Here is an 18,057-nt window from a genome sequence, read left to right on the forward strand (position 1 = left end):
AGCTGAGACGGGGAGAAGCAAGCTTGATGCAAGCCAATCCAAATTCAATCCAATCTATTTATTGCATTCCAAACATGTGTTTTTATACCTTTCATCAGAAAACTACAAATTGTATTAAACTGAAATTGGTTACATGTACTTGTGTTAGAGATTAGCGTAGACATTCATCATGTTCTCTCAGCAAAACGTACATTGTGTCTAAGGATTCTGCCAGCAGAGATAGGTGAAAACCACAGGCTCCAGCATTACATTTGTTGATATTTGTTATACCGTTCTCTAAGGTCATTCCAACCTTCTGTCAGTACTTCTGAGCTCGTGCACTCTTGCCTGTCCACGGCTTATGTTCCACTATCTCAATTTCCAATAGCTGTACCACAGTCAGACAATTCTATAGCATCACTGCATTTAATATTACTATACCAAACAGTTTCCTTCTCTTTGGAACATTCTTACACCCTGTATTTATATATACCATGATAACTCAGTGGCCCTGTTTGTTTTCATGTTACCCTGTGCTTTCTCACACTACTGGCATGAACTGCAGTCTGTGAGATGATATGGCATTGTATATGACATTTAAATTTTCTCTCTTTCAACTTTTTACCCTACTAACATCCACCCTTCTTCGGAATCTAATCCCTTTCTCTGGCTTTCAAGTGTGCACAAGGTTATGATTCATGCAGTTATGCTTGTGAAGTATCAGATTGTCCCAATAACATTTTTTGTGCTTTTTTTTGCCCTTTCACTTCCTTTACCTCCTTCCCCTCTGAGAGGAAACTGACTTTTCTTTTTCTTCTCTTGATCAGCCCATTTTTCAGCAGAATCCAATGCTCACCTGTTTCCACTACTTATTCACAGATTGAGAGATTGCACTGGATTGGAAGGGAGCATCTATATTCTACTTATGCCTTATTTCCATGTCCAGAACCTATGTACACAACAAACTAAGCTGAAACACCACCTCATTTTCTCCTTTAAATCTGGCTTTCACAAAAAAAAAATACCCAAAAGGAGGTTGTAGTGAGGCTGGAGCTGGTCTCTTCTCCCAAATTACTAATGATAGGACAAGAGGAAATGGCCTCAAGTTGTGTCAGGGGAGGTTTAGGTTGGATGTTGGAAGTTCTTTACTGAGCAGGTGGTCAGGCATTGGAACAGGCTGCCCAGGGAGGTGATGGAGTCACCGTCCCTGGAGGTGTTTAAAAAGAGAGTGGAAGTGGCACTTAAGGCTATGGACTAGTGATTAAGGATGCTGGAATGAAGGTTGGACTGGATGATCCTGGTGGTCCTTTCCAACCATAGTAATTCACAGTGATTAGATGTTGTGCTGAGGGATTTGGTTTAGTCAAGGACTTGTCAGTATGGAACAAATGATTGGACTTGCTGATCTTGAAGGTCTTTTCCAATCTAAGAAATTCTGTGATTCTGTGGAAAAAAATATTTCTTTTGTTGTTTCTTCAGATGTATGTATGTTTCAGCAACATGTTCATGCAATAGTTATGAGCTCACTGGTGAAGATCTGACTGTTGATTTAAAAAAATACAAAGGAAAACTTTTAACATGAAACCTCAGTATTAGAGCAATGAAAGTTCAGATGAGAAGGCTTTTCTTTCGAGGTAATGCCTGTTCTATTTTATTTACATTGAGGTGCTATTCTTCTAAGTCAGCAGGTTGAATTTCACTGCCAGTTATGAAAATCCATTCTTTCTCCATGTACCATTCAATATCCTTCAGGCACAGCAGAATCCAAGCATTTGTTATCTAAGAATGTATCCTCCTCCAGTTATAAATGGTTTTCCTCACATATTATAGAGAGTATAAATTGTATTTACTCTACATTTCATTGCATTTCTGAGTTAGGCTTCTATCTTATTCAAAGTAAAACTTGTTCCTTTTGTAATGCCTAAAACCACTTTATGTTGAGTGATAAATCATTTTTTAATAAAAAAAAAAAGAGTGAGCTAGTCTATTCTGAAATGAGCAGGTTATGAAACCCTCTTCCCCTGGTTAGAAACATCTATTTACATTCCTTCCATAAATAAGTATTTTATCATGAGTGGAAGAAAATTGTCTCCTTGTTAGCACAGCTTGGAAAAAGCTTTCTTCTCTGGTTGATGTTTTCTTGCTACTCACCAAATCAACCTATTGCTTCAGCATTTACAAGGTAAGGTGCATGCTGAAGCTGTACATACAGAGATACTCTGACAAATACTGAGTATTCCAGAAAGCAACTCAAGCTTTAAATGTTTTTCACTTTCTTAGACTCTTAAAAGATAAGTCAAATAGAATGTTACAGACTTTTTTTTTTTTAGACTACAGAAGTTGCAGTACTACACAATCTCAGTGCACAGCTTACAATACAGCTTATTAACTAATGTACAACACTGGGAAAATGCAAGTCTGGCTTCCATTTCTAAATTGCTTATGATTTTCTTCATATAAATGTCATGCATTCATATCCTGAGGTTCTGCTCTGATTCATTCTGCTCTGGGAAAAGTCTTGACTCTTAATTCTCAAAATTAAGTCTGATTTTGGTGTTTTCTTGATATTGCTCTAAAGGTCTTCCTATGAAAAAATACCTGCAAAGGGATTGTTCCAGAGCAATTCACTTGCAGCTGTTACGGGGTCATTCCACAGAGGTCCTCAACCACATCTTCATTTCCTTAGGTGTCCCTAGTTTAGGTGCTTGCTTACAGAGCTCACATTTGAGTAGAAGTAATATTTCCTGGGCTGAGGATGGTGATCTAAAAAAAAAAAAAAAAATCAAGATCTGCAGCAGCATACCATAAAAGCATTTACACAGTAGAACAAACCCAGCTTGTTGCTAGCATTTTAGCAAATCAATAAACTAGCATTGCCAGATTTCTTTTGTCATTGCAAATTTATGGTAACACTACTTAACATTTATCTACTTTATTTGCAAATGAGCTACATTCCAAAGCACTTCATAAACTTTCAATAATTAATGTCATTTGTAGAAGGCTATGAGGATTATTGTATTTTGCTTTGTGGCATTTACAAATCAACACAGTAATTGTAGTACACAGATACCTCATGCATTGCAAAAGCTATCCTCTTGTTGTGCATGTATTTAGGGTTTGGGGTTTTAAAATACAGAATTCTCTCTATATTTTCCCTTTAATTGTTCCTGTGATAGTTTTGGAAGAATTTTTAAACATGTTCTCATATTTTCTGTACACTAGATGTATACAAGGGATAGATATGGTCAACAAGACCAAGTGCAAGGTCTTGCATCTGAGTTGGGACAAGCCCAAGCACAAATACAGGCTGGGCAGTGACTGGCTGGAGAGCAGCCCTGAAGAGAGGGAATTGGGGGTGCTGGTGGACGAGAAGCTCAACATGAGCCAGAAGTGCGCACTTGCAGCCCAGGATCTGGTTGGCTTTCTGGGCTGCAGCAGGAAAAGTGTGGCCAGCAAGTTGAGGGAGATGATCCTCCCCTTCTACTGTGCTCTGCTGAGACCCCTACCTGGAGTACTGCATCCAGTTCTGGAGCCCCTATTACAAGAAGGATGTGGACACGATGGAGTGTGTCCAGAGAAGGGCCATGAGGATGCTCAGAGGGCTGGAGCACCTCTCCTATGAGGACAGACTGAAAGAGACGGAGATGTTCAGTCTGGAGAAGAGGAGGCTCCCAGGTGACCTTCTTGTGGCCTTCCAGTATCTGAAGGAGGCCTACAAAAAAGCTGGGGAGGGACTTTTCAGGATATCAGGGAGTGACAGGACTAGGGGGAATGGAGCAAAGCTGGAGGTAGGGAGATTCAGACTGGACGTGAGGAGGAAGATGTTCAGCATGAGTGGTGAGAGCCTGGAATGGGTTGCCCAGGGAGGTGGTTGAGGCCCAGCTGGACGAGGCTGTGTCCAGCCTGATCTAGGGTAGGGTATCCCTGCCCATGGCAGGGGGGTTGGAACTAGATGATCCTTGTGGTCCCTTCCAACCCTGACTGATTCTATCCCTCTACACAGACGTTCTAGACTTGGTTTCTGGATAGGCTAATGAATATCAAGCTCTTTTTCACTACTTTTAAAATGTTTTAACATTTTTTTTCTGACTAATATGTTCTGATGATAATATACATAACTGCACAAAACAGTCATAAAAGTAATGCTGCTCTTTGAAAAACCAGCTCAAAATACTCTTAAATGCATCTGTCCTCATCAAGATCTAAGCAAGAACTCTTTTGAAGTCTGGAAATAAATCACTGGATTTCCAGCTGAGCAACATTTGTCAATTAATACCTAAAATATAAGCAATTCAAAAGACTAAATTCTGATAGCAGAAAACTCTGTTAAGCTTGTGCTACTTCTCCAGTGTCTGCATCTACCATTATTTAGGGATTCTAATCTTTCTTACAGATAAATGAAGCCAAAGGCAATCCTGTGACAGCACAGCAGCCTTGTACCACCGACAGAATAATCATTGTAAGTACATCTATCTGTCAGACAAGAGTCCAAAGATTTGAAACTCTGGACAACAACCGTTTTTGTTTGCCACCACTTTCAGACAAACCTGGGTAAGTTGCTTTATTCATTAAATGAACAGCTTGCTCAGGCAGAATGCATAACTAAACATTCTTGAGCTGTATCTACTCAATCATTTTGCCATTCTGCAAGATGGAATTTGAATAAGTTTAGTTATTAATGTTAATTTGCTTTTCTAAATGCTCATGTTTTTTCATGGCACTGTCGGAAGAGATTCTTTGCATTTGGCTGTTGGAGTTCATTTATAATTAATCAAGCCCAGTATACACAGTCATGTCTGGTGAGCTGTCAGACTTGGCACAGTGTTATCATCAGGGCTAGCTGTGCATGAGCTGTGCCTTAGGCACACTGCCATTTTGGCATGGAAAAGCACCTTAGTAAGCACAGTGAAATAGCCTTCATCTGGAACAGGTAAGATTTTTATGTTAAAACATATTCTACTGTCTTTAGGTAGCTTGGACCACAGCTCATTCCTCCCCCCTATCCCCAGGATGCATGCCTGGTCAGATAAACCAGTGGGAATCACACTGTGGATCAATATTCAGAGCAGGAAGAATCTTCTGGAATATGCATGTGGGTAAAATGAATAGGGATTGGATAGGATTTTCCTGCTCTATGAAAATTTACAGATAGGAAAATTCAGATGTCTTTTACATCTTTTCCCACACATTCGTTTATTTATTTCCATCTTTTTAAGTTATTTAAACTATAGGTCCTATTTCAACTCAAGAAGCCATTTCATATATATATATATATATATATGTAGGTTGCATTCATGTTCTTTAAACCCAGACTATTTTTCTGTGCCTCATCTATTTTGATAGCTGTGACAACAGTAAACGGCAGTGTTAAACAGCACTTTTACACAAACAGTCTAAGACATTTAATGAAGCAGCATTCTAGAAAAACATCTGTCAGTGATCAACTTCCTGAATAATAAAGCAGAGAATTCATTTCTCTGTTAATAAGACTTGCATATGAATGGATTAAAATTCATTATCAGCTTTGTCGTTAAGCTTCAGCCTGAGGCCAGTGTTCTACTGGCTTAAAGGTTTGTGTCTAGCTACATTTTTCATTTTTAAACAAGCAGTCAAGGCTAAATGCAAAGACTCAGGAAATGCCTTAGGGTCTTAACCTACCTGATCACTATACATCAGAAACTGGCCAAGCTTAAAACCATTATTACTTGAAAATTAATTACTGAAAAGTTATTGTTTGGGTTTACCTATCGCCTAGAGAAAAAGGATATGCATTTTCTCAGCAAGCATGAGAAGTAGTCTGATGGCATTTGAAGCCTCCCCTCCTGGAAATAAAAAGGCAGATATATTAACACAACAGAAAAAAAAAAGGTGTCCTGATTTCAGTTTCTGATGTGTGACTGCAACAGATGCTTCTGGTTCAGCAAGAGAAGTCGAGGGTGTTCTGCCCATAAGAACATGGTGCTGGAAACCAGGTGCCTGAGAAGCTTGAGATTGTGCTGGCTGAGTCTGAGATGAGAAATGTGAGCCTATCCTCATGTCTGAAATAGCAGTGGAAGTGTGCCTGTGTGCAGTTCTGTGAATCAGACATGTAGAACAGCATTTTTCCTCAAAAGGTTTATATTTGTGTAGGCTGAAATATACCTTGTCTCTTAGGGAAAACCAGCCATTGGCTGGTAGATTTAGATCAGATCTTAGGAGCAACTTATTTACCTTGAGAGTGATGGAGCACTGGAACAGGTTTCTCAGGGAGGTAGTTGAAGCCTCAGCACTGGAGATATTCAAAGTCAGGCTCGACAAGGTTCTAAATCACCTGGTTTAGTGGAGGAGGTCCCTGCTTACTATAGACAACCTTTGGAGATCCCTTCCAACCCAAGCTATTCCATGATTCTATGATCATTTTAAAGACAGTCTGGAGAGCTGCAGGCCTAAAATAAACTGGCTTAGATTGTTTAGTTCAGCTATCATTGAATGTCAACCTACCTGGGACTTTTAATGTTACTGTAATAATATTCATCAATATTTTCAACATTATTGAATATACTTCCCAAGGTCTGACACTCATTTTCCTGACTTCACAGAATCTAAATGGAGTCAGCCCCTTCCTTTCAGCTAGTTTCTATTTTCCATACATCTTTTTAATTATATCATATGCTCACATAACAAGAAAAAGCAATGATTTATTTATTTGTTCATTTCATTTTTACATGCATCATTAAATATAGGATTGTGACTAAGCTGCTATAATTATTTTAGGATTGATTTATTTCTATCACACAGGCTTATTTCATACAGTTAAAAGATCAGAGGATATAAATTCATAAGATCATGTATTTTTCACCATCAATAACTGATATTATCAGATCTCCATTTCCCCTTTCTCAATATGCTAAATTTGAAGCACTGCAATCACTCTACCCACAAATTTGCAAATTCCCATAAGAGTCTCAGTTCCAATAGCAATACAGAAGCAATACTTCTTGTTCCTTTAGTGCTGTCCAAAATGAAAGACAGAAGCACTGATGGGTTTGGGTTTTTTTATTTCCTGAAGTTAATTCGTGCAGCTTTAGTTCTGAATCTAATGTTAATCAGTTAATAAAGTGAATTCCTTTTGACAGCTCCTTAAAATTTTCAAGAATGTTCCTCCAAAATGAAACCATGTTGCTCTCAGAAAGTGAACTCTAGCTGACAGCTTGCTGACTTTCTGTCAAGGAACATCCACTCATTTCTAGGGAACTGAAGTTTAAAAACAGCACCACCAACAACAAGAAGTACATACCCCACACAAGCACAAGATGCTGCATTTGCATACATACAGAGATGTGGAATTTGGATGTACTTCTGCATGAATTCCCAAACATTTGAGTGACTCTGTATAAAACATTAGACTATTTTCTACCTCTATCTTAATATGTGCTGTTTACCTTGCCTGACAAAATATTTCAAATTAATTATGTTGGACTAGATACACAACAATCATAGTGCAGATGTGTTACTTTACAGTGAGTACTTATGCTGCTGAGATGGCTAATATGCCTAAGAGTACAAGAGCCACAGCACCTCATGGTTCTTCTTCCAGGATATACACCCATAAGTCTGGTTGGTACCCAACAATACAGCCTACCCCAATGCCTGCTCTGCTGTTTTCATTTCACCTTCAATGAATACATTTTATTTGAAACCATTTCACACCAATATGCCAATTAATTATGGCAGTGAAACTATTCAGTAGCAAAAGTTTCAGAAGAATCATAGAGTGACTTAGGCTGGAAGGGACCTTAGAGATCATCTGATCCAAACTTTCCACCATGGCCAGGGATGTCTCTGAACTAGCCATGCCTGATCAACAACCCACAAACATAAACTCATGCAATGACTCCAAGACACCATAGAGAAAGGAGAAAAGTAGATTTTTTTTGAGCAATGTGCCAACTTGTTCCATTTCCTTCTGCTACTATAATAAAAAGGTGAACTGGCCTGCAGTGAGAAATATGACTGCTTTCAGTTGACCCAAGCTCCTGCCTTCCCTGCCAATCATAACTCTATTTTCACTTATTATCTTCACTGGTGGTGCTGCAAGCCTGAGGCTTGCTATGGAAAAATTCTAGATCATTATTCCTCCACTAGGTGCTACTTTTGACCATCCATCAACCCCTCAGTTAGTTTGTTCAGAAGTTATTAACATTTTCCCTTACCTGAGACAGTAGTTGCTGCTCCTTTTTAATAAGCACTGTTATTCAGGCTGCTATAAATACCAATAATGACAGTAGCAAACAACCCATTTGCATTTCCATTTGAATGCTACCCTCAGCCAAAGCTGATAGTTCTTAGCAATAGTCACTAACAGATGATAGTTGATAGTTTTTCTCTCCATGTCAGGAAGATTATTAAATTCTTGCAGTAAAAGATTATGATCCTTATTTCTCTCTAGTAGTCTGAAGGTTGGTCCTTTATCTGATGTAAGTCAAATATTTTCAGTTTAGGACTTTCACCCTTGCTTGAAATATCACACAAAAGAGCTTTTACCTTGCCTTTTTGTACTCAGGAAAAGCACTGCCTTTAGCAAAAAGTCAGTCTCCTGGAAGCACTCCTTTAATATTTTGTGTTCTCAGTGTACAGTGATTCCTATTCTAGGTGTTGCATCTTATTATAGTTCTGTTTGTAACCACTTTTTCTTGGTAAGTGTCATTTGGCCTAAACAGGCCAAAATAGGCTTATACATCCCCTGGCTTGCCCAGATATGTTCTTTTGCTCTCCCTCTATTTTGGGGAGAAGCAACTTGTGCTAGTTTGAAACTAGCTAGAATGTTTTGGTGAGAAGAACTAGATTACAGGGTGTAAAAGGAAAACAATGGTGATGTCTACTTCCCTCATAGGCTTGCTATGAGGGAATAAGAAATAAAACCACAGATAACCACTCTCACTTGGGCTGCTGGCTGAGCTGCATCTTACTCTCTAACCTCACCCTCCATTTTGGACTAATCCACTTTGCTTCCTAACTCCCTGGCTGAGCCTCCATTCTTCCTTGGGACTGGGATAAGGTTGAGAGGGGTAGTGGGAAGGTGAAGGGGCAGTAGAGAGCCCCTCCTGGGGACTCAGGTTTCTGGGAAGGGAGTTGTGTTTCTATATTACCTTTAGCTTGTATATTTCTGTATATAACTGTATGTACTGTAAATAGCTGCTTGTATATTGTGCTAGCTGTAAATATAAGCTTCATTCATATTTCCAGAGCCAGCTGAGTCTAGTCTGGGTGATTTCCAAAGTGAGGGGGAGGGGGCAGGGAACTCCCAAACCATCACACAACTGCAGGAAAGAGGACAAAGAACGTGGAGCCATTGAGTCTAAGACTTGTTTAGCTCCTGTTTACATCCTGTGGTAAATGTGATGCATACAGTTGGCTAGTGCCTGCCTCATGCAAGGCCTATGTTTTTCCCAAATTGGGGTAAAGCAAGCCTATGGTTTCACCTAATAAGGCCAAGCTCAGTTAACTGTCATTCTGATTGGCTATTCTGTGTCCATTAGTCTCAGGCTGTATTGATAAAAAGAGATGAGCAGGTAACACAACATACTCTGTCATTATATTCGTGCTTGCTTGCCTGCTGCCATTGCTCTATGCTTTTGGCAGTGTTCTGCCTTTTTGCATCCTGAACTGCCTGTAAACTGCCTACCTTGAGTTTACCAGGAACAGGCACCATATGCCTCCACGAGATAGGCCTGCACAGCCAGCGTGCCAGTATGCCAAGAATGCACACCACAAGACATCCTACCTACACCTGAAGGTCTCCTGCCAAGACAGGAAGTCCTGGAAGGGAAACACAGATCATCCAGAAAAATCAAGGTAAGGTCAGAATAAGGTCTGCCTCTTTTCCCCAGCACCCTATGAAGTCTGGGAGAATCAGAAGCCTCAGTGGCTGACAAGACACTGACAGAATTTCCTGAAAGCACTTTGGGCGCTGTCTGAAGCTGTAGCTAGCCCCACAAGTCGGGGGCTAATTTTTGTGAGTACATATTCAAAGCCTCTCTCTAAGAAATCCTGTAACTCGACTCTATTGTACCTTTTTGCCTTGGCAGCAGAAAAGGAGCCTCTCAAGTCCCCTGGTGGGCACTAAGAACCTCTTGCCAGTAGGTTTGCATTCGCTAGTTAGTTTTTAAAGTGTTCTAGCTTTGCCTGTTCCCTGCGTGTCTCAGTAACCAAACTGTGCGGTTCAAACTTTGTAAATAAGTTTTCTGGTGAGACTTAATGTTAACAAACAGTTTTCAGAATTATTAACAATCTTCACTTGGATAGCAAAATTAATGTAGATTATTAATTCTGCATAATTCATAACAGTAAGTTGACTGAGTCCTCTTAGGTGGTTCTTAGCAAGGTTCCCAAACTCTGTCCCAGTCTATGGATTGTTCTAATTACTCTTCTCTGAACCATTTCCAATCTTTGCCTTTTTTCAAACAGATTCCAAAAGCAGGCAGAGCATTCTGACTGCAATCTCAGAAATAGCATGGTGGGGGGAAGGTAAAAAAAAGAATCCTATGTATCACAGCTCTACATTTTTCAGACAGTGCCTCAAAATGTAAAGTATTTCTAATGGAGCAAGAGCTATGATATAATGGCTAGATGTAAGCAGTGGTCCTGCAGTTATTCTGCAAGATACAATGAAGAGGTTCACAAATCTTGACATAGAATCATAGAACCAACCAGGTTGGAAAAGACCTCCAAGATCATCCAGTCCAACCTACCATTTTGCACTTTTCTATGTGCCATTTTGCCTGGCACTTCTACTAAGTTCAGCACGCAGGCAGTGAAAAGAATGCTTGAAGTAGAGAGTGTCCTTCCATTTTGCAAATATGCCTGCATCCAGATCTTTCTAAATTTTGCATACAAATAACATCTCCTAGCGAGGTTTGGTTGATTTTCATTCTCTGAAAGGAGCTCTAATTCATAGAATCATAGAATTCTTTCCAGTCCATCCATCTGCACCTTGAGTACTGTGTCCAGTTCTGGGCTCCTCAATTCAAGAGAGATGTTGGGATACTGGAATGTGTCCAGAGAAGGGCAATGAAGCTGGTGAGGGGCCTGGAGCACAGCCCTGTGAGGAGAGGCTGAAGGAGCTGGGGGTGTTCAGCCTGGAGAAGAGGAGGCTCAGGGGTGACCTCATTGCTGTCTACAGCTACCTGAAGGGAGGCTGTAGCCAGGTGTGGGTTGGTCACTTCTGCCAGGCAACCAGCAGCAGAACAAGGGGCACAGTCTCAAGTTGTGCTGGGGATGTCTAGGCTGGATGTTAGGAGGAAGTTCTTCACAGAGAGAGTGATTTGCCATTGGAATGGGCTGTCCAGGGAGGTGGTGGAGTCACCATCCCAGGAGGTGTTCAAAAGAAGACTGGATGAAGCACTTAGTGCCATGGTCTAGTTGACTGGATAGGGCTGGGTGCTAGGTTGGACTGGATGATCTTGGTGGTCTCTTCCAATCTGGTCAATTCCATGATTCTCTGATTCCATCAAAGACCACCGTGGTCATTAAACCATGTCCCAAAATGCTATGTCCACATGTTTCTTGAACACCTCCTTGGGTAACTTACTCCAATGCCTGACCACTCTTTCAGTAAAGATTTTTTTCCTAAAGACAAATCTGAATCTCTTCAGGCAGAATTTCAGGACATTTCTCATCCTATCACCTGATACTAGGCACCACCTTCTATTCCGTGTCTCTGTAAGTAGACAATTTATGGTTCTGGTTGGCTTTACTGTAAAATTTGAATGTGAAATATATTCCTGTAATAAGGCTAAAAGTCTGGGAAGGAAATCAGTTACTTCTGAATGCAAAGGGAGTTTTACTTTGTTATAGCATTATGGTGATGGCAGTCTCTTAGTAGTCATCTTCTCTAGGAACTTCAGGAGTTTGGAATTATTTTCTCATACAATCAGTTATAAACTGACAATCTAGACCTGTAATAAGCTTTTAAATATCCCTAAAGCAAGTCTTCCTAATTCCTGGAGATTTGCTTTAGTCATCTGGAAACACAGCATAGCAAAAGCATCACCAATATTTCTTCACATTACTGGGTAAAAAAGAAGGCAACAACAAAAGAAAAGGTAGGGTTGTCTGTGTTTAGGTTGTGGGGATTTTGGTTTGTTGTGGGTTTTTTTCCCTGTTTGGTTGATTTAATGTTTTAGATTCCAGTTTCTCTAGAACATCATCACCTGAAGCAGCAGCCCTGACTTTTATGTTTATCCAGTTTCTACATCTTTGTTGTGTATTTAAATTCTCTTCAGGAGAAGTTGGAAATAAGCCTGGACACAACACCATTTTGATTGATTCTCTTACTGAACAGCTAACTGCTCCTTAATGTCACTTCTGAAATACAAATGCTTAAAAAATTAAATCAGCTTGCATAAAAAATGTCAAGTAGTCAGTGCTGAAGGAAACGCTGTGGCTTCTTAAGACTACAAAATGCTATTCTTTGGAAACAATTCTCTTAACCTCTGTGGGGTATTTGGTCAGGTAAGACATTTATTTATGTTTGAATTGGCAAATGCAGTCACCCAGATAATTAAGTAGCTGAAAAATATTGATCTGTTAGGCATAATGTGGTCAATGTCAGAAATGTTTACCAGAGTAACGTCAACATTAATACATTCTATCCCCTTGTAAAATTATTTGGTCAGGTCTTCAGATCAAAACTCTTTCCAATGGCATGCCAAGCTTCAATCCTAGTTCCTTTTGTTTGTGCAGAGTGAGGCAATTTAAAAATATTTAATGTCATTATATTTTCCAAGCCTTTAAAGATGCTTTGCGATATACTCAGAATTAATATCTGCAATATCTGTCACCATCTCTTTGGTCGTGAAACTCACAAGAAGTTCTCAAATTCTGTAGTAACATTAATCAAGAGTCTGTGGCCACAATGAACACTTAGAGCCACTATTACAGTGATATCAAAATGCTGGCATGACGAGCTCTTTCCACCCAAAGTGCCAGCACATGTATTTGTCGCGCTAGCCTGGTATGTCACTGTAAATAAAGCACATTTTCATCATCAGAAATAAGTCTGAAACTTCTTGGTGAAACTAGCCACTGGAAGAACTAGCAAACATTCTTTGCTTCCAGCAGAGCTATGATTTATGACTTTTCATTGAAAAATCAGATTATAAGTTATTTGCAAAGCATTAAAGTATTATACAGTCAAAAACTAATTTGTTTAGGCCAGATAGACTGAGCAGTTTTTCCAGCTGATTAATTCTGGTTTATAAACTTCCTCTCTACACTTTTTGCCTTATCATGAGCTGCATGACATCAAGTGCCATCTTTCTACAGGTTGACACCCAAATGGTTCTTGGTGCATGAAGCAAGGATTATATTGCACCTGCTGGGCTCTACACATAAAACCCCAGGTGATATAAAGAAAGCAAATACCTGATGATTGTTCTCAGTCTTATTAAGTCCAAGAACTAAGGGGTGGCAAAATTAAAAAAGCTCAAGGTGCTGACTCAAAAGAAAGAGAATGAAGCTGTTCTTCACCTAATTAAGCTGCAGAACTCCTTGCAAAGACTGCATGCTAAAAATCCACAGAGGCTCCAATACCTGGCTTGAATCAAGGAAAAAGATCTGTGGTGGGCTATTAAGTATGAAAACATCCCCACAGAGTCAGAAAGTCCCTGAAATGCAATTTGTTTGAGACTGGAGAAATAGTCTGGGGAATTATTACTGCATTCTTGTGCTTGTATTTTTTCTTAGACCTCCACAGTGGACAACTGTAAAAGAGTCATAATGTTGAGCTAAATCAACTTCTAGTGCAAAAATAAGTCCCTTTTGGGTTTCTTATATATCAGTAATATTACCTGGCACATAGAATTTTAATTTTACATGTATTTACTTGAGGTAAGACTACTGGGGGGGGGAGGGAATCAAATTTATTTGGGTTTAATTAATTATTTGCATGACTTACGGTGTTAGATGCATCAATGTCCTTTACTTTCATGTAGGTGGCTGATTATTTTTGCCTCTCTGATATTTACCCCATTTTCCCCCAACAATGTAGCTGTAAGTTTACTTGTCTTGTTATGGCATTGAGTCCTAGAACGTTCATCATTGTGTAAATGATTTCTGTTTTAAAACCCCACACTCATCAAGTAGCAATAACAGCTACAAGAAAGTTACCAGAGTAAAGTTTCATTATCCGCCTTTGTCTGCAAACAAACACTAGAAGTTTCTGTACCCTCATTCATCTGACGTTTAACATGGTAAGTTCTTGGTTTCACTATGACTTACACTTTCACTACAGTATTTCTGCGTGATGCCTCTTCTAAGTCTGACAAATTTATCACTCAGCACACGCATCAGTCTTGTCTGCCATTCACAAACGAGGCATCTCATTTGCCTAGCTCACCTCTAATGTCTGAACTAACAAATATACTCTGAGCACATGGACTTCCACACAGACATAGGCAAGAATAAAAGTCAGTGACAGTACCTGTTTTTTATATCCTGGTATAACCTGGGAGACATCAGTTTACGTTTCTGGCCTGGAATGGACTGCTCAGAGATCCCCATGCAATTGTTCTATATCCTGTTGCATAAGGTGAAGTGGTAGGTGTTAGCATCATACAAAATGTAAGGTCACCATAACAACTTCTTCATGCACAAACTCTGTTCTTTGATTCGTCTCTCATGCATTGCATTTCATATTTTGCCTTCTGGAACAGCATCTTTAATTTAGACATGGAGTTGCTTAAGTTCCCTTCATAAATCCATCCTTTACTGTCAAGTATTACTTACAGTGATGTCAAGATCATGAACTTTATTCCTTGATAAAAATTGTAGCCCAGCTCAAAGGTTCTACACCTTTTATTTTTGCCCCCAAGTGTGCTTGTTTTCTTTCTCGGGCCTGATTCTTGTTTTACCACAAAGAAGGGGTAAAATGGAAGCACTTCTAGAGATGACAGCTGTGTATCACAAAAGGCAAGGAAAAGTAGACATGTATTCATTTACAATCATATTTTTAATCCTAATCATCTAGCATTGGGATGCCTGAAGTGCTCTGTAGTTGACATGAGTCAGATCCAGAGCTCAGGTCTCCCATTTCATTAGTAAAACAAACCTATGACATGAAATGCAAATGTGGGCTCTACTATGAAAAGTATTAAAAATGGACTAGCTGAAAGTAAAATAGCATAGCAAGTAGAAGAGCACTGGAAGATATGGCTTCTAAGTCAACAGAGTCTGCATTTCTGAGCAAGAACATTCCACATTCAATCACAGAAACAACCAGGTTGAAAAAGACCCTCAGGATCATCAAGTCCAACCTATAACCCTACTCGACGAGATTCACCTTAAACCATATCCCTAAACACCACATCCAAACAACTCTTAAACACGTCCAGGGGCGGTGACTCAACCACCTCCCTGGGCAGCTCATTCCAGTGCCCATGGTCTTCATGAAAAAACTTTTTCCTAATGTCCAATTTAAACCTACCCAACCTCAGGTTGAGGCCATTCCCCCTTGTTCTGTCTCCAATTACCTGTGAGAAGAGATCAGTGCCAGCCTCTCCATGACTTCCCTTCAGGCAGTTGTAGACAGCCGTGAGGTCTCCCTCCAGCCTCCTCTTTTTCAGACTAAACAGTCCCAGCTCCCTCAGTCGCTCCTCATAAGATTTGTTCTCTAGGCCCTTCATCAGCTTTGTTGCCCTCCTCTGGACCTGCTCCAGCACCTCCACATCTCTCTTGTATTGCAGTGCCCAAAACTGAACACAATACCCAACACAATACCACGCTGGAAGAAGGTATCACACACAAACTGACTACCATCAATCCGAACACGAGGCAGAAAGCACCATCTCTCTGGTGATTTTTTGTGGCTTGGCTTTGTCATTGCAGCAATGTTCTAAATGCAACCTCGTGGACAACAGCACAGGCACTTAGGGAATGTGCAGTCAGCTTAACTGGTGAATGCTGTTCCTGAAGATGATAATGCAACTTTCTGGCCTTAAAGTCATGCCACAATAAGAATGACACAGAATATGGAAAACTTATACCAGAGAGAAAACTGCATTAAAGGTAAGAATCTCACACCTAGACAAAATAAGATTTCTCTGTTAAATTTAGTCAATAGAATTTAGCTGTTTTCTGTCAGCCTAATAGCTCTGCCCCTGTAATTTTTCACCTATTATAAAAAAAATTAAGAGCCAAACCTCAGCTTTTATACTCCTCAAACTCACATCACTGTCTCACTATTGTCTGTATCAAATTCTCCCACCATTAAGAGAGAGTATTAGTGCTCTGTCCTCAGATGTTTGCTCTTCTGTACTCCTGGGTGTGAGAGAGCTGGTGGATTTGTTTTCCCTGGCAAGTTGGTTTATATTTGCTGTGTTGTTGCCAAGAGAAACTACAGAATCACATAGAAGTGGAGATTAACCATGGTTGGAAGGACCTCTGAGATAATCAAGTTCAACTTGTACTTAGCCAGCACCAGGAGCAAAACATTGTGGTGTCTTCAGGTTCCTTCTTATCTTCTTCTTCCTCAGTGGAAAAAATCTTTAATTAACTTCCAAGCTTATGAAAGAAAACAAAAACATAAAATTAAGAAAACATTCCAAGAATGGATTTGAGCAAAAATGAAGGAAAGGAGAATTTTGCACTTACTTTTCAACCAAGATTCATTTCACAGTTCTTCAGCTTTCCAAGTTATTATACCTGGTCAGAGAAAGAGTTTTCCTTGGTGTTTTCAGCTTCTTGGAATAAATTTTAGAATAATTTAAGATAATTCTAGGAACTGACAATAAAAAATTATTTTTGTCTGGACAATTAGGGTTTTACTTGGACAGAGATCTGTAAATTTTAATATCACATTGTGCTAGTTTGAGCCCACCTAGAATGTTTTGGTGAGGACAACTAGATTATAGGCTGTAAAAGGAAACCAAGGCTGATGTCTACCTCACTCATAGGCTTGTATAAAAACAAAAATCCAAACATAGATAAGGGAGTCTCACTTCTCCTGCTGGAGAGCTCCAAGCTGCATCTCTCTCTCTCTTTCTCTCTCTCTAACCTCACCCTCAGTTTTTCTTTCCTAATCCACTTTGTTTCCTAACCCCCTGGCTGAACCTCCACTCTTCCTTGGGAGTGGGGTAAGGTTGAGAGGGGTAGGGGGAATGTGAAGGGGAGGTTGGGAGCCCCTCCTGGGGACTCAAGTTTCCGGGAGGGGAGTTGTGTTTCTGTATTACCTTTTACCTTGTATATTTCTGTATGTAACTGTATATACTGTAAATATCTGCTTGTATATTGTGCTAGCCATAAATAATAAGCTTCATTCAAGTTCCAGAGCCAGCTGAGTCTAGTCTGGGTGATTTCCAAAGTGTGGTGGGGGCAGGGAACACCCAAACCATCACACACATGTTTTCTACAAAAGAAAATTATAATGAAACAAGAGGGAAATGACCATGAGATATTTAAGAGAATGGAATGTTAAACACATGTTTAGATTGCAATTATCAAACTACAGCAGAAGTCATTACAGACAACTTATCAAATTATAGTATATTTTTTGCTGATGGATTCAGAAAGTCAAAATACATCACTTCCTCTCCTCTCCCCCCACCACCTACCAGTATTTCTAATGCCTAAGCTTTTATTTCTATCAACAAATAACTTCTCTCCAAAGTATGAGCCTTTCCTAGAAAACGAGGTAGAGTAATGGTGAGGAAAAGAATATAAGGAATGTTTGGGGGCTGTAAATTTCTTGTAGAACTGTCTTTTAATTTGGGTGATATTTATTAATCAGGGTTGTTCCATATTGGGATTTTCTCACGCTATTAGAAATGCCCAAAAACCTATGGCGGAGGGAACAGGAGCTGGGGGATTGTAACTCATCGGTAAACAAGTGAAGACCATTTGCCTCCTTGAATTTCTGCTTGCAATTAGAAAGCATTTCATTTCCTGTTTAGTTTTACCTGGGGAGTTGGGGGACAGGAGTAATAACCTGAATTATTTTGCTTCCTCTTTAGTTCAATTTCACTGCGTCAGGTAAGCTTCATCTATCCATTTCTATGCCCAGATTTGAGGATTAACCTACGTTTAACCCAGGAGGGCTTTGGC

General features: G+C 39.7%; 2 long non-coding RNA genes across 3 annotated transcripts in view; one reads left to right on the forward strand and one right to left on the reverse strand.

Moving 5' to 3' along the window:
• On the reverse strand, positions 1 to 16,449 carry LOC135181415 (uncharacterized). Of its 2 annotated transcripts, XR_010304870.1 has the most exons (4): positions 14,441 to 16,449; positions 5,724 to 5,801; positions 2,578 to 2,742; positions 1 to 1,520 (listed from the first exon to the last, which is right to left on the reverse strand). It is a non-coding gene; the product is annotated as an uncharacterized LOC135181415 (long non-coding RNA). The 2 variants fall into 2 exon arrangements; XR_010304869.1 differs by lacking the exon at positions 1 to 1,520 and having other exon boundaries at positions 2,254 to 2,742.
• The window catches only part of LOC135181418 (uncharacterized), a 13,645-nt gene continuing 11,436 nt past the window's right edge, over positions 15,849 to 18,057 (forward strand). Inside the window, exon 1 of the long non-coding RNA XR_010304872.1 lies at positions 15,849 to 16,023. This is a non-coding gene — a long non-coding RNA (uncharacterized LOC135181418). The remainder of the gene's footprint in view (positions 16,024 to 18,057) is intronic.

Source organism: Pogoniulus pusillus, chromosome 14, assembly GCF_015220805.1.
Source record: "Pogoniulus pusillus isolate bPogPus1 chromosome 14, bPogPus1.pri, whole genome shotgun sequence".
Lineage (NCBI taxonomy): Eukaryota > Metazoa > Chordata > Aves > Piciformes > Lybiidae > Pogoniulus > Pogoniulus pusillus.